At 41.0% G+C, this 17,049-nt stretch overlaps 1 long non-coding RNA gene across 1 annotated transcript; it reads right to left on the bottom strand.

Moving 5' to 3' along the window:
* Positions 1 to 404: 404 nt before the first annotated feature.
* LOC110349059 (uncharacterized) lies at positions 405 to 5,627 on the bottom strand. The gene is made up of 3 exons (XR_002394762.2): positions 5,276 to 5,627; positions 4,392 to 4,505; positions 405 to 746 (listed from the first exon to the last, which is right to left on the bottom strand). It is a non-coding gene; the product is annotated as an uncharacterized LOC110349059 (long non-coding RNA).
* Between the last annotated feature and the right edge of the window lie 11,422 nt (positions 5,628 to 17,049).

Genomic DNA, 17,049 nt, shown 5'->3' with positions numbered 1-17,049 from the left:
AGGTGGACAGAGCTCTCTTCTCTTTATGATCTCTCCCCATAGGGTGCTGGGCTTTCAAACTGTCAGGCTGAATTGTGTCCCCCCAAATTTGCATGTTGAAGTCCTACCTCCAAGTACCTCAATATGCAACTGGATTTGGAGACAGAGCCGTGAAAGGGGTCATTCATTAAAAATGGAATCACTAAGGTGGGTCCTAATCCAGGATGCCCGGTGTCCTGAGACACTCGGGGAGAAGGTGGCCATCTGCCTACTCAGAAGAAACCAACATTACTAATTGCTTTTATTTCTAACTTCTAGCTTCCAGAGTTAAGAGAAAATAAATTCCTGTTGCATTAGTCACCCAGTCTGGGGCACTTTGTGATGGCAGCCTGAGCAGATCACACACAAGTCTAGTGTGGTCAACATTTAGAGCTGGGGTTGTCTCTCTGGGTCTGGGCTGCGCTGGGGGGTGACCTCTTGGGGCTCACCAACTCTGAGCTTTTGTGTTGAGCCACAAATAGGCCAGGTTGCGTCTGTGAGCAAAAGCTTCAATACTTCTGGAAGACAGTCATTTATTAAAAGATAATCACTGTTTTTTTAAATTCCCTCCCCCCAATTTCCAATAACTTCGGTTTCTGTATCACTGAGTAGTTTTCAGGCCACTGCCTTGGCTTAGTCTTCAAAAGGCTCCATTCCGAGGCACCTGTAGCCCTGGCAGTGCCATCTGTTACTCCGTGTCACCATCAGCAGTGGGCATAGTGGTGCACCTGTTACAAAGTAGGCACTCAGTTAATGCCTATTGAATGGATGAATAAACAAGGTATTTAGGTACCAGAACAATTCCATGTGGGCCAGTCTATAACAAAACACCACTTCTGTCACACACACACCCTACTCTCATTCGTTCCCTGCTTGTCAGAATGCAGACCAAAGGATCTCAGTGGGAGTGGAGGGGCAGGGAAGATGGAAGGGAGGAGGTAGGGAGGGAGTTTTGTTGAACTATGAAGACTATTATTCTGATGCAAGTCAGACCAGAATTACCTGATATGTGGAATACAGCCTGTACATTGGCGTTTCATGGCGCCTGTTCTTGGTGGATATTCCATGTGCACCTGGAAGGGCTGTTGTTGGGTGGAATGGTCTGTCAGAGTCAATTAAACCAAATGATTGGACAGAGTTGTTGGGTCCTTTGTGCTTCATTGATTTTTTTCTCCCTGCTTGTTCTATTGGCTTCGGAAGAACATTGTTGAACTCTCCAACTATCATTGTAGATTTAGCCCTTTCTCCCTTCAAATCTGTCAGTTTCACATTGTGTATTTTGAAGTCTCTGTTGTTAGGTACAGTCACATAGGGTTGTCCTGTCTTCTTGGGAAACTGACCTCTTTATCACTAAGTAATATCTTTGTCCTCATAATCATCCATGCTCTGAAGTTTACTTTAAAACTAAGATAGCTACTCTGGCTTTTCTTTTGATTACTGTTTTCATGGTACATGTTGGGCATTCTGAAATCCAAAGTACTTCAAAATCTGAAACTTTTCGAGTGGAAAATTCCACACCTGACCTCTGGGGGTCAAATGTACACAAATTCTTTAATATGCAGAATTATTAAAAATGTTGTGCAAAATTACCTTCAGGATATGTGTGTAAGGAATATATGAAACATAGGTGAATTTCATGTTTGGACCTAACTCCTATCCCCAAGATACAGCATTATGTATATTCAAAAATTGCAAAATCTGAAGAAAAAACAAAAGAATCCAAAATCCAAACGCTTCTATCCCAACCATTTCAGATAAGGAATACTTGGACATTTGTATTTATCTTTTTAATCTATGTATGTCTTTATATTTAAAGTGAGTTTATCATAAACAGCATATATTTGAAGCATCTTTTGTATTCAGTCTCAATCATTTACGTGTTTAGACCATTCTCATTTTAAATGATTATTAATACAGTTGGGTTAAAATTTGCCACTTTACTAGCTCTTTTCTATTTGTTCCATTTGTATTTTATACTTCTTATCTCTTTTACAGTCTTCTGTGGGTTTAAGTAACAAGGTCTTGCTATGTTGTCCAGGCTGACCTCACACAGACTCAAGTGATCCTCCTGCCTCTGCCTCCTGAGTAGCTGGGATTAGAGGCATGCAGATGGATATTCTAAATAAGTATAGAACTTTGGATTGCTAGCCTTTTTTTTCATTCAGGATTTTAAAAATGTTAATCCACTGTCTTCCTGGTTGCATGATTTCTGACCAACGTCTCTTCTGCTGTAATTCTCATCATTGTTCCTCTGTAAATAATGCCTATTTTCTCTTAATGCCTTCAATATTTTCACTTTATCATTAATTTGTAGAAGTTTGTATGTAATACATCTAGATGTGTTTGTTTATTTGGCTCTGTATTTACCCTGTTCTTCAGTGTGTGATTTTGTGTCTGTCACTAATTTTGGAGAATTCTCAGCATTTATCCTAAAATCCTTCTTTTGCTCATTTTCTCATCCTTCTGGAACTCCAATTATGCTTCTGTTAGACTGTCTGCTATTTCTGATATTGTCCTGTAACTCTTGAGTAGCCTGTACTGTTTTGAATGTTTTTCTTTTTGTATTTCATTTTGTATATTTTCTCTTCCTATCATTACGTTCACTGATTTTTTTACTCAGCTCTGTCAGTCGTACTGATGAGCCCGTTAAAGGCACTTTCCCTCTCTGTTACTGTGTTGTGTTTCTAGCAATTCCATTTGATTCTTTCTAATGGTCTCCATTTCTATACTGAAATAACATATCTGGCCTTATATGCTCTCTACCTTTTCCTTTAGGTCTTTCAACGTATTAACCAAAGCCATTATCTGATAGTGCCCACATAAGTCTGTATCATATATGAGTCTGGTTCCAATTATGGTTTTATCTCATTAGACTGTTTTTCTTGCCTTTTCATGTGTGGTATAATTCTTTTGTTGTAGTTGAAAGCTGGAGCTATTGAGTAGAACAATATATATTAAAGTAAATGGGTTTTTTTCCTAATGTTTGGAGATGAACCTGTCTTTTCTTCTTCTAGGCGCTTAGTGTGAGAAATTGTGTTAATCTAATCAGAAATCTGGCTGATTTGATGTTTATCGTTGGTGTAGTCACCTTCAACAGGCTTTATGTTCCATTAGTTACTGTGCTTTTATGGTGAGGGCTAATTTTCCAGATGATATTTCTGGGTATGTGCTTTTCATTTGGCCTTGGGTCTTTCTGGTACTCCCCAGAGAGAATCTGTCTTGTAGCTCTCCTGGCTGCATTTCACAGTTATTTCTGCAGCAAGCTTGCTTGCTGCATAGAGAAAGGGGATAGACGGGGCATTCTCTGATTTTCTGGTTAAGCCTCAGACTTAAGCAAGCACTGTGAACCTGAATGTCTCAGATGTGTGAACTTCACAAACATCTCTGTTCCTTCCCAGAGATAGCTTTGTTAGCTGTTCTCCTCCAGCTACAGCAGCTTCTTACCAGTGATCTCAGTCCACAGTTTTTGTCCCCTTCATTAAGGGTTTGTCCTACAGGGAAGATGGAGAATGTGTATCTGACCAATTTGGGCAGTGGCTGCTCCTTCTGTCCCAGCCATACCGTGGGAAAGCCTTCTTGAGATTCTTTCCCAATCTTGGTGTGGGTGCCTGGTGCAAATCCTAAGGGGAATCCTGCAGGAAAGGACACAATACTGTTCCATTAGCCCACATTCAGCTTTTAGTGAGTTGTCAGAAATTTCTAACTAAATCTTTCTGATGGACTCATGCAATTCAGTAGCCATTGTCCTCCATAAACAAGTACTCAGGTTCTGTTTGACCTTGCAACCTCAGTTCTCTGATAAGTGCGAAATCAGTCACTTTTTGTAATTTGTCTTTTTTTTTTTTTTTTTTGTAATTCTAAAGGTGAGAGCAACTCTCTTTCAAGCTGTCTACTTTTCCAAGCTGAAACAGGGAGTCTGCATTGGCATTTTAGTTAACACAATGTCCTTCCTCAAAAAATAAACAAACCTGTGTCAGATTTCTAGTTTTTCTTGTTGTATGTGTCAAAACCCATCCACTGGAAAAATGTCTTTGTTAAACAAAAGGAGGGATCTGATAGAGTTAATGCCTCAGGACAGTAGCCTTAACCTTTATGTCTTCATTATCACTTCACATCGTGGTCCAGTGGGCTGTTTTCAGAGAGCAACAAATGTCAGTCAAGAAGTTGTTAGCCCTGTGGGCTCCGTTTTTGTCCCAGAAGTATTCTTGTCTTTACCTCTTTAATCTAATTAATGCTAACACGATTTATTATTTGATTGTTAGGCAATGGCATCCTATTTATGATCCCTGTTTTCTTGGGTTCCTCTTATTTGCATTGCCTTTGAATAAAAAGACTTTTTACAAGGTTGTCATGAGAAATAAAACAAAACTGACTTTCTGAAATCCTTCTGGAAAGCTCGGCTCTTTCATGGGAAAAATTAAGCAGATGGTGAACCATCTTCTCTGTTTCAGCATCTTCTCACGGCTTCCATGGTGAATAATCCAATTCTAGGATCAAATACACAGTGGTTTGAGCTAGTTTAAGAATAAAAAGAAGTTCTATGGAGGATTTGTTAATGTAGGGTTCAAATTTACAGTAGTTTGAAAACCAGGTCAGAAAAGTGAGAAGTTTTAGACTTTTCCTCCTCTTCAGTTTTCTTTTTTCTTTTAAAAAAAAAGCCAGATCATAAATATTTTAAGCTTGTGGACCATGTATCTTTGTCAGAATGACTCAACTCTGCTTTATTAATACAAAATCAGGATCCATAACACAATGAATGTGACTCTGTTTCAATAAAATTTTGTAAAAACCAACAGCCAACTATATAAAAACCAACAGCCAACTTACTGGCTAGGGTTTGCTGACTCCTGAGCTACAGAATAATACTATGTGAAAAATCAAACCCTTACCATCCAGGAGGTGAGGTGGTCCATCCCACTCTCCAGAGTCACTGCGATTTTTTCAACAGTCTTTAGATGGTTACATTCATAATTCCAGATAATATGTGTTTTTGGGGGTATTTTTTTTTTGCAGTAACGGGATCAAACTCAGGACCTTGCACTGACGAGGCAGGCTCGGTGCCACGGAACTAAATCCCTGGCCCTGTTCTGTTTTGTTTTGTTATTATAGTGCTGGGATTAGGACCCAGGGCCTCATGCATGCTAGGCAAGTAGTCCACCACTGAACCACACCCAAACTCCTGAGCCCTTGATTTATTAATTTACTTAGTATCTTCCAAGTCTCCCTTATGAAAACAAGAGAAAATTGTCTGACTTACAGGACCTCTTCTCTCCACATCTCCCCAAGATCTGTCTTCTGTAAACATAGTTTTTCTGCTTCTTTGCTTTCCATAAAGGAAATAAAAGCTTTGTTATTTCTTTCTCCCTTAACAGACCATGTGGTGAGAGGATCTTGTTATCCCTTCACACACTGTCCTCTCTCACCTTGCCTGACTACTCTCCACCCCACTGTTCTTACCACAATACCCATGTCATAATGTTTGCATTCTGTCTTGTAAATTAATGAGGTCTTTGGCATTCTGCCAGAAGTTGATTCTAAAAATTTGCAAACTGAAAAACAGCATTTTCAATATTGTAATTATATAAATGTTAGTCCTTGCAGAACTAAGTAGTGCAGTTGGACACATAACAGTAATCCACTGGTACTAAATCTGTCTCTCAGCAGAGGATCTCTGAGTGTAAAAACTGAGCAGATGGTCTTTTCTGCAGCCCCAGGAGACACCCAAGATCACATTGAATTTCAGCTCTCAGTCTTATCCTACCTGCTCTTCGGTGGCTCCTGCTCTCCACTCCTTTTCTTAGGCCAACCTGTTCTTCCACTGAAACAATTCCCTCATGCAGCACTGAGACTTCTGCTTCTTCAGTTCTCTCCTTTCCCTTGGAAGCGTCCTGGGTTTGCTTGTCTAGGTTCTTATGGAATCTGTTGACTTTCCTCAAAGTTGTCTTGGTTGTCTTTGTTTATGGATGAAACCAGGCTGACTGATCTGAGGTGTGTGTCATGGGCACCCTGGCATTTGTGCAACCCTTCTCTCCCCAAACTCCTCCTCTGGAATGGTAAGGACAGGTCCATGAACAGGGAAGGTCAGCCAGAAAGCTCAACTTTCAGGGAGATAGGCAGGAAACAGCAACTTCTTCCCACTCCCCACAAAGCCCCCAAACAGAAGATGCTTCCCTGGAATGGGACCGCAACACCACTTGGGGGCCTAACCCTAGGCCACCCACCCCCGCCATGCCATGTCTTTAGAGGGCAGCCATCCTGATTTGGTAATAATCATAGCTGGCACTAGGGAGTGACTGCCCACTGGGGCCAAAGTCTACCTTCAATCCCTCTTCTCTAAGGGGACCAAGACACAGACTCTGTCTCTAGGCAGTTTTCTCCTTTGCACCTTCAAAGCTTTAGCTGACTGCTATGGGAATTCGGCATTGTCACCATATCCACTTTCCTCCTCCCAGTGTTCATCAAAATCTGACCTTTGACTGGGTCCCTCTCAACCTCTGCTCTCCCAGTTATTGCATTTTACAGCCCATTCTGCCACATTCCCAGTTGTAGGAAGGAGGCAAGGTACATGTGTGTGTCAGCCCTCTACCTTAGCCTGCTTTGTCTTTTAAACCATCAGCTCACAGTCTAGAATATGTGAAGCCGTAGGGTCCATTTGGCCACTGGATGAAATACACAAGGTAGTTTACCTTTGGCAAAAATTTAACCCGAGTAATTCATATAAATACACACTATGGCTGATCTTAGACAGTTTCACAGAAAACATTGCTTACATTTTTCTATTAGTTGAAAATAAGGAACGGTACTTTTTTTCAAAAAGAGATTTGGACCTGGTAGTCCAGAGTGGCAGTAGGGTGTGTGCTTAGCATGCTCAAGGCCCTGAGTTTGATAATCAGCACTACAAAATTTTTTTTTAAATGAGAAGGAGATTTGCTAGTTTGTAAAGTTTCTCCCACAAGATTTTAGCTAAATTTCCCCTCTTCCCCCACAAAGAGAAAATTACTAGACACAGTTCTTCCTGCCTTGGGGTATTTGAAAAAATACAATGAATCCATTAGGCAGACTGTCTTCTCCTTCCTCCCTGTGTATTGATTTTACTGATCATTTCAACAGTCTGGAAAGCCAAGAGCGATACCTACAGCCCAAGCTGTGCTAAGCAAGGAGAGAGTAGAACCACTCTTGTAGGAGTTCTGAGCTCCAGCTCATGCTAGCTTGCATGGCCCAGGGCCTGATGCTCCCAGCAAAGGCTCTGGAAACTCTCTTTAAACTCAGTTGGCCTTTGGTGATGAAATGGGTGTATTCCAAGCCAGGCCGTTCAGCCTGAAGGGCCTCCCTAAGGGAACAGGCTCAACAACTGCATGCAGGTGAGGAATTCCCTTAGCGCTGATGGGGTTAAGCCCTTGACTTTGAGGGATGGAGAAAGCTTGGTTCAAGCGGCTGATGCACAGAAAGATGTGAGTCACTGGTTTCAGGAATGGAATATTCTCAGTGAAAACCCATCCAGCACAGCAAGTGCCAATTTTTGCATTTTTCAATTAATTGAATCTCTTCGTAAGTCCAAATGATAAATTAAATAAATGAATTATCTGAGGCCAATTGATTTGTAGTTTGCATTTCTTCTAGAAAGATTCAACCACAGATTTATTACTGTATTTCTGAAGCCACATGATTTGGTGCCGAAGCCTTTTGGGGCCACTGATAACTGCCATGATTATTAGGGTCTTCAAAGGTATATAAATGTGTTTTCCACAATACTTACTATGTCCTTTTTACAAAATGGATAAACATGTTGCCAAGAGTGTTACTAAAATAGGAAAGAAAAACAATATATGTTCTTCTATCTTTTCTGTAAGATGTTTGTCACTTACATATCACCTGCAGATCATTCTTGCTTAGGTTGCCTTGTTGCAACAGAGTTGGACTTTGGACCTTAGGAGGAAAACACACTACTAGTGCTGACACAGGGACCAGGCCTTTGATTTGCAGAATGCCAAAAAGTGGAGGTGTTTTCTAGTTCATTCTCTGAAAGTGTAAAATTTATTCCACACATTGTCTAATCTTTTTATTTTCTTAAATTATTTTATTGGTACATTTTAGGTATACAACACATTAATTGGGATCTTGTACCTTTACATGATGCATCTTGATTCTTATTTTTTCCCCATTCCTAGCCCTCCCTTCACCCCTTCCACCCTTCCCTATTTACAAAGACTTTATTGCCATTTTTTCCATTTCTCATCATTTTTCCTTTCCCTTCTTTCCTTTCCCCTGACCCTCCCACTACCCCTACCCCTTTGAACCTTTTCTTCCTGTTTTGCATTATTGATTATTCATTCTAACTATTGGTACATTTTAGGTATACAATATAATGACATTCATAATTGGAAATTTGCACCTTTACATAATCTCTCTTGGTTCTTATTTTTCACCCTTGCCCAGCCTTCCCTTCAACCCCTCCATTCCTCCCTATTTACAAAGATTTTGTTCCTATTTTTCCATTTTCTCATATTAATTCCATTTCCTTCTTTCCTTTCCCCTAACCCTCCCATTTCCTTCCCCTTTGCCCCTTTTCTTCCTATTTCACATTACCTATTATATGTTTTAGTCCTTATTTACACTTTCAGTTTCTCACACCAGAGAAACTATTTGGAATTTATTCATGTGTGTCCTATTTATTTCACTTAAGAGTATTGCCCTAATGTGCATCCACTTAGGTACAAATATCTCTAATTTCTCATTTTTTATGGCTGAGTAGTACTCCATTTTATTTTAAAAAACACATTTTCTTTATCCAGTCTCCAGTTGATGGGCATTTGGGCTGTTTCCAAGTTTTAGCTATTACAAACTGTGCTGCTATGAACATGGGTGCACATATATCACTGTGGTATGATTCTTTTAATTCTTAGGGGAAGGTCCCCAGCAGGGGAATAGTGGGGTCAAATGAGACTTCCAATCCTAGTTCTTTGAGGTATCTTCATACTGATTTCCACAGTGCTTGCCCCAGTCTACACTCCCACCAGCAGTGGAGCAGGGTTCCTCTTTCCCCACAGCCCCACCAGAATTTGTTATTGGTTGATTTCAAGATAGCAGCCATTGTTTCTGGAGTGAGGTGGAATCTCAGCGTTGTTTTCATTTGCATCGCTTGAATAACCAGTGATGTTGAACATTTTTTCATGTATTTATTTGCTATTTCTACTTCTTTGTCTGAGAAATGTCTGTTCATTTCAGATGCCCACTTTCAGATTGGGTCTTTAAATTTGGGAGGTCTGATTTTTTTAAGTTCTTTATAGATTTGAGATAGTAGACCTTTGTCTGAGGAAAAGCAGGTGAAAATTTTTTCCCACATTGTGGGTTGTCTCTTCACACTGCTGGTGGTTTCTCTTGCTGTGCAGAAGCTTTTTAATAAGAAGAGATCCCACTTGTTTATTGTTTGTGCTAGTTCATGGGCAACTGAGGTTTTGTTCATAAAATCTTTTCCTACACCATTGTCTTCAAGAGTTCTACCTAACCTCTGTTCCAGCTGGTTCAGCGTTTCTGTTTTAATATTTAGATCTTTAAGCCATTTCAATTTTAATTTAGTGCATGGTGAGAGATATAGTTCTAGTTTTAATCTTTGGCAAGTTGAAGCCCAATTTTTGCAGCACCATTTATTAAAGAGGCTATCTTTCCTCCAGTGAGGGTGTTTGGCTCCTTTGTCGAAGATGAGATGGCTGAGGGTGTCTGGCGTTGTTTCTGCATCTTCTAATCTGTTCCACTGATCCTCAGGTCTGTTTCTTTGACAATATCATACTGTTTTATCACAGTAGCTTTGTAGTATAGTTTCAAGTTGGGGATTGTGATACCCCCTGCCATGTCTCTGTTACCTAGAATTGCTTTTGCTATTCTGGGTCTCTTCTTGTTCCAAATGAATTTTTGGATTGTTTTCTCAAGGTCCATCAAGTATGCTGCTGGGATCTCAATTGGAATTGCATTGAATCTATATAGCAGTTTTGGAAGTATGGCCATTTTCACTATATTAATCCTTCCCACCCAGGAGCAGGGGATGTCTTTCCATTTTCTGATATCATCTTCAATCTTTCTTTTCAGAGTGCTATAGTTTTCAGAGAAGAGGTCTTTGATTTCTTTCGTTAGGTTGATTCCTAGGTATTTCAGTATCTTGGATGCTATTGTGAAAGGAATTGTTTGCCCTATTTCTCTCTCAGTGAGTCTGTCATTGGTGTAGAGGAAAGCTATTGATTTTTTTGTGTTGACCTTGTAACCAGCTACTTGACTGAATTTGGTTATTAAGTCTAGAAGACTTTTGGTGGAGTTCTTGGGGTCTTCCGTATACAGTATCATGTCATCTGCAAATGATGACAGTTTGACTTCTTCATTTCCTATCTTTATTCCTTTTATTTCTTTCTCTTGTCTGATTGTTGTGGCTAATGTTTCCCGAACTATATTGAACAAGAGTGGTGATAGTGGACATCCTTGTCTTGTTCCTGATTTTAGTGTGAAGGATTTCAGTTTTTGACCATTTAGTATGATATTGGCTGTTGGTTTTTCATAGATGGCTTCTATCAGTTTGAGGTAGAGACCATCTATTCCAATATTTTGTAGGGTTTTTATCACAAATGCATGTTGGATTTTGTCAAATGCTTTTTCTGCATCTATGGAGATAATCATATGGTTTTTATCCTTGGCTCTGTTGATATAGTATATTACATTGATTGATTTGCATATGTTGAACCATCCCTGCAGCCCTGGGATGAATCCCTCTTGATCAGGGTGTATGATCTTCTTGATGATCTTGTGCATTCTATTTTCCAGTATCTTATTAAGGATTTTTGCATCTATGTTCATTAGTGAGATTGGTCTATAGTTCTCCTTTTCGGTTAGGTCTTTCTCTGCTTTGGGGATCAAGATGATGCTTGCTTCCAGGAATGAATTTGGGAGTATTGCTTCCCTTTCAATTTCACTGAAGAGTTTAAACAGTAGTGGCAGTAGGTCCTCTCTAAATGTCTTGTAGAATTCAGCAGTGAAGCCATCAGGGCCCGGACTTTTCTTAGTTGATAAGTTTTTTCATTATGTTTTCAATTTCATTGGTTGATATTGAGTCATTTAGAATTTTTAGGTCTTCATTGTTCAACTTTGGTAATTCATATGTATCTAGGAATCTGTCCATTTCTTCTGTGTTTTCCATCTTATTGGCGTATAGGTTCTGGAAGTAGGTATTGATGATCCTCTGGATTTCTGCTGGGTCTGTTGTAATTTCACTCTTTTCATTCCTAATTGCATGGATTTGGGCCTTTTCTTTCCTTTTCCTGACAAGGTTGGCTAAGGGTTTTTCTATTTTGTTGATTCTTTCGAAGAACCAACTCTTGGCTTCATTGATTTTTTTGTATCATTCTCTTAGGCTCCATTGCATTGATTTCTCCTCTGATCTTTATAATTTCCTCCCTTGTATGAGCTTTGGGTTTGTCCTGCTCTTCTTTTTCTAGAAGCTTGAGGTTCAGCATCAGGTTGTTTAATTGGGCTTGTTCTGTTTTCGTAATGTGAGTATTCACTGCTATGAATTTCCCTCATAAGACAGCTTTCATTGTGTCCTACAGATTCCGATATGTTGTATTGTCATTGTCATTTAATTGAAGGAACTGTCTGATTTCTTCTTTAATTCCCTCTGTGACCCATTGGTTATTCAGAAATGTGTTGTCAATTTGCACATGTTTATGAAATTTTTTGAGTTTCTTTTGCTATGGATCTCCAATTTCATCACACTATGGTCTGATAATATACAGGGGATAACTTCAATTCCTTTGCACTTACTTAAACATGTTCTATGTGTGAGTATGTGGTCTATTTTGGAGAATGACCCATGTGCAGCTGAGAAGAATGTGTATTCTGATTTTGTAGGGTGGAAGACTCTGTAAACATCTGTTAAATTCATTTGTTCAAGAGTTTGATTGAGTTCTAGTATTTCATTACTTATTTTTAGTCTAGTTGATCTATCTATTTGTGACAGTGGGGTGTTGAGGTCCCCCACTACAATTGTATTAGTGCATATATGGCTTTTCATGTCCGTTAGTATTTGTTTTATATAGTTGGGCACACTAGTGTTTGGTGCATAGATATTTATGATTGTCATCTCTTCCTCTTGGATTCTTCACTTTACAAGCATGTAGTGTCCTTCTTCATCTCTCTTAATCAGTGTTGGTTTGAAATCTACTTGATCTGCAAAGAGGATAGCTACTCCTGCTTTTTTTCCGGTTCCTGTCACATGGAGTATTGTTTTCCACCCTTTAACTTTCAGTCTATGAGTTTCCTTTTGAATGAAGTGTGTTTCTTGTATGCAGCATATTGTTGGATTTTGCTTCTTGACCCATTCTGCCAGTCTATTTCTTTTGATTGGTGAATTGAGGCCATTAACATTGATGGTTATAACTGAAATGTATTGACTTGTCATTGCCGTGACTTTTTCTTTTTGTTGGGTTCTCCCCCTTTCCATTTAATTTCTTGTCATGCCAGATGGGTTCATTCTGCTTTGCTTCCTGGGGTTGTGATCCTCAATGTCTGTTCCTAGGATATTGTGTAAAATTTTTTGGAGTGCTGGTTTGGTATTCACGAAGTTCCTAAGGTACTCTTTGTTATGAAAATATCTTATTTCTCCATTAATTTTGAAAGTTAATTTTGCAGGGTACATCAATCTGGGTTGGAGACTGTTTTCTTTTAGGGCTTGGAATATGTCACTCCAAGCTCTTCTTGCCTTGATGGTTTGTGTTGAGAAGTCTGCTGTGATTCTGATGGGCTTTCCTTTGTATGTGATTTGTTTCTTTTCTCTAACTACTTGTAGAACTTTGTTCTTCTGTTGAATTTCTGGAATCTTAACAATTATATGCCTATGTGTAGATTTTTTTTTTGATCAAGGCTATTTGGAGTCCTATATGCCTCACTTATCTGTATGTCAAATTCTTTCCCCCTGCTTGGGAAGTTTTCTGCCATTACTTCTGTGAAGAGTTTTTTATGTCATCTGCACTCTGTCCTGTTTCTTCATTGACTCCAATCAGTCTTACATTGTTCTTCTTTGCATCATCTAGCAGCTGCTGGATTGATTTCTCATGTTCCCTTATAATTTTGAAGCAATTTTTCTTTTCCTGGTCATTAATTGCAATCTTATCTTCTATATCTGAAATTCTGTCCTCACTTTGGCTCATTCTGCTGTGTAGACTTTTAATGGAGTTTTTCATCTCCTGGAAATCTACTTGCATCTGTTTTATGGATTCCATCATGTTCCTGAGCTCCTCTCTAGATTTATTAATCATGTCTTGCACTATGGCACAATCTCTGCTGTTATCTGAGAAATTAGCTCTGATTTCATTTTTTCCAGATCCCCTTTTATTGCCAGTTCAGTGGGTCCAGGTGGTTGAGTATCAGAGTGTTCCATCTCCTTTCCCTTTGGGGTTGCTGTAGGTGATCTGGAAGTCTGGTTTTGAGACTTATTTACGTGTCTTCTCATTTCGACGGGGGGGGTGAGGTTGGCACCCACGTGGCTCACCTCCTCTGAGGTGGGAAAGGTGGGACAGGGGCAGGGAGTAGCAGGAGGGATGGTGGCCTGGAAGCCCCTCCCTCTGGGCCAGGAGTGGCAGGATGGACAGTGGCCCAAAAGCCCTTTCCTCTAGGCTGGGAGTGGTGGGCTGGATCGTCGCCCAGAAGCCCCTTCCTCTGGACCAGGAGTAGTGGGATGGACAGTGGTCCAAAAGCCCTTTCCTCTGGGCCAGGAGCAGTGGGACCACATTGTCTAATCTTGATTCCAGCTACTTTGAGGGGTGTCTCAGTTACTTTCTCACTGCTGACAACAATACCTGATACCCATAATTTAAAGGAGGAAAGGTTTATGTTGGCTCACAGTTTGTAGAGGTTTTAGTTCATAGTCAGTGTTATGGCTTATATCTAGATGACCCCCCAGAGCCTCATGTGCTCATGGGTGGGGATTTGAGGAGGTGATTGGATCATGGGTGTGTGATCCTGGATTATTATAAAATATGACGTTGGGAGGTGAAGCCTGGTGGGAAGAGGTGTGTCACTGTGGGCATAGCCTGAAGGATATATCTATATATCTATCTATATATCTATATATAGATAGAGATCTATATAAATCCCTTCTCCCTTGATGGTTTGCTGCTTCCTGACTACTATGCCACCCTGTCTCAGAGCCAACCAATTGACCATGGATTGAAACCTCTACAAACTGTGAGTCAAAATAAATCTTCCTTTAACTTGTAGATGTCAAGTATTTTGTCCCAGCAATAAGAAAATAATTAAGACAATTGGCCAGCTCCAAGGCAGGACAACATAGCAGAGGAGAGTTGTTCATGGCAGACAGGAAGCAGAGGTCAAGAGAAGAGGAAAGGAGGTAGATCCTTCCAGGCCATGCCCCCAGTGACTACCTCCTCTGACCAGGCTTCACCTCCCAACTTCACATTTTGCTATAAATTCATCAGTGGACTAATCTACCCTTGACTATCACACCCCCATGATCCAGTCACTCTCCAGAGTCCCACCTCTGAGTGCATGAGGCTTTCCAGGGACATCTCTCTAAATACTAACAAGGGGATAAAACCAACACGACTGGGTCAGGGGTTGCCCCCGTAGCTGATTTAACATTATTTCTGGATAAGTCTGGGAGGGCATTTCTGGAAGAGATGAACATTTGGATTGGTAAACAGGGTGAAGATTGCTCCAACCAATATAGGTGGGCATTATCAGTCTCTCGAGGTCTCGAAGAGAACACAAATGTAGAGAAGGAAGGATCCCCCTCTCTACCTGAGGGACATAGATCTTCTCTTGCCCAATGCACTCCTGGGTCTCAGGTCATGAATTACATCCTGGCTTTCCCGAGTCTCTAGATTATGGGTGGCAGATTGTGAGACTTCTCAGACTCCCGGACTCCATAACAATGTGAACCAATACATTATAATACTCCTCTTCCTTCCTGCACCGCTTCCTTCCTTCCTTCCTTTCCTATCCTCTCCTTTCTCTCTCTGTCTCTCTCTCTGTGTCTCTCTGTATCTCTCTCTGTCTCTGTCTCTCTGTCTCTACACACACACACACACACACACACACACACACACACACACACACGGTAGCCCTGGCTTATGATGATTTAACTTATGATTTTTCAGCTTCACCATGGTGCAAAAGCAATTCTGATTCAGTGGAAACTATACTTCAAAGTTTTAATTTTGAGGGCCGGGGATTTAGCTCAGTGGTTCCGGCGCCTGCCTCACAAGCACAAGTTCCCAAGTTCGATCCAAAAACAAGATTTGATTTTGATCTTCTCCCAGGCTAGTGACTCTCATGATGCTGACCAGCCCCTGGTCAGATATTGATGACTGTCACTGGGCACCCTCATCCTCATCTCGAGCCTTCAGTTTCAAGCCTCTTTTGGGCCCAGTGTGTTTTCACTGTGTGCCTTCCAGGTGAGCACCAGATAACCATTCTGTTTCTCACTTTCAGCACAGACTTCAATAAACTACATGCAGTGTTCAGTTATAAAACAGGCTCTGTTTGCCCTTCTGTAGACTGACCTGTGAGTTCTGGGCACATTTAAGGCAAGCAAGGCTACACTGAAATGGGTAGGCTGGGTGTGTTAAATGCAATTTTGACTCGATATTTTCAATTTAATGGTTTTATCAGGACATAATGCTATCATAAGTAGAACAGCGTGTGTATGCGTGCATGTGTGTGTGTGTGTGTGTGTGTGTCTCCTGTTGGGTTTTTTTTTCTCCAGAGAACCCAAATCAATACACTGCCTAACAATGATGCCTGATATTGCATTGCAAACACAATGACTACCTTGTCTGTCCTCACCATGTTATTCTGGAATGACACTGCATCGTCCAGACTAAGAAGATACCAGCTGTAATTTCCCCCACTGCAGCAGCAGGGTGGTGTGTCGTGGCCAGCGAGGAAATGTGAAGTCACCCTCTGTTCAGACAAGAGAGTGGGGCTGTGGGGCCAGGAGGGTGTTCCATAGGGAATGTCAAGATGACTTCTGCCTTGAAACAGGAACTGAAACAAGGCCATATTTCATTTGACTTGGAGATCACCTCCACACTTCTCAGCCAGTTCTGAGAAAGGTTAGAACTCGTGTGCTTGCTCTGGAGTGGGCTCCAGCTTAGAAAAGGACTTTGGGAGGAGATGCCCTTCCCCCACCAGTACATACACTTGCTTGCGCGTGCACACACACACATACATGCACATGTATACCCACATCCAGTTAACTGTTTTTCTTCAGGATTACATTTCAAATCCTCTGAGGTCTCCCAAGTTTATAAAATACAGTGGTCATGGGCCTTCTCAGGATATGCTTTTAGAGTCTTCTACCTTCATCAAAACCAAAACACAGCAGGGCACAGAGTTGCATACCTGTAATCCCAACACTCTGGAGGCTGAAGCAGGAGGACAGCAAGTGTGAGCCCAGCCCGAGCAATTTAGTGAGACCCTGTCTTAAAATAAAAAATAAAGAAAGGGCTGGGGATGTAGCTCAGTGCAAAGGACCTGGGTTCAATTCCTAGTGCCAGGAAAAACAAAACTAAATCAAAACTCCACAGCCCTTCAGGTGAGAGCCTACCCCAGGGTGAAGAGAGTTTGTAATTGCCCTTCAAGGGCTGGGGGTGAAGGAACTGGACAGGCCAGGTACCTGGAGCTTGCAGTCTCCTGGCTAGCTGTTCTCTTCTCCAGGTACCTTGCAGGCACCTAGATTTTGGGCAAGGAATGCAGCCTAATAAAGAACAGGGACAGCAATTTCCTGCTTGATTTGAATAGCTAATACCTGGTTCCAGGAGCCTGGCATGTTCTGCTGTCCTTGGCACCTAGCACAGTCCCAGATTGTAAGTCTGCAATGAATGTTCTTTCCTGTCACTGCTGTTAACTCTCCAGAGGGATCCTGGAGTTTCTCCAGGCAGCCTTGTGCCAGCCCTAAATCCCAAAGTCCTTCACTCCCTTCCTGCCAGACAGGAGCCCTGACACCTCTAGGCTGTGACGAGGTTGTATATA

The sequence above is a fragment of the Heterocephalus glaber genome, unplaced genomic scaffold (assembly GCF_053883595.1).
Source record: "Heterocephalus glaber isolate CG9 unplaced genomic scaffold, H.glaber_assembly_v1.0 deba00000470, whole genome shotgun sequence".
In the NCBI taxonomy this organism is placed as follows: Eukaryota; Metazoa; Chordata; class Mammalia; order Rodentia; family Bathyergidae; genus Heterocephalus; species Heterocephalus glaber.
This window is presented reverse-complemented; position numbering and strand designations above follow the sequence as displayed.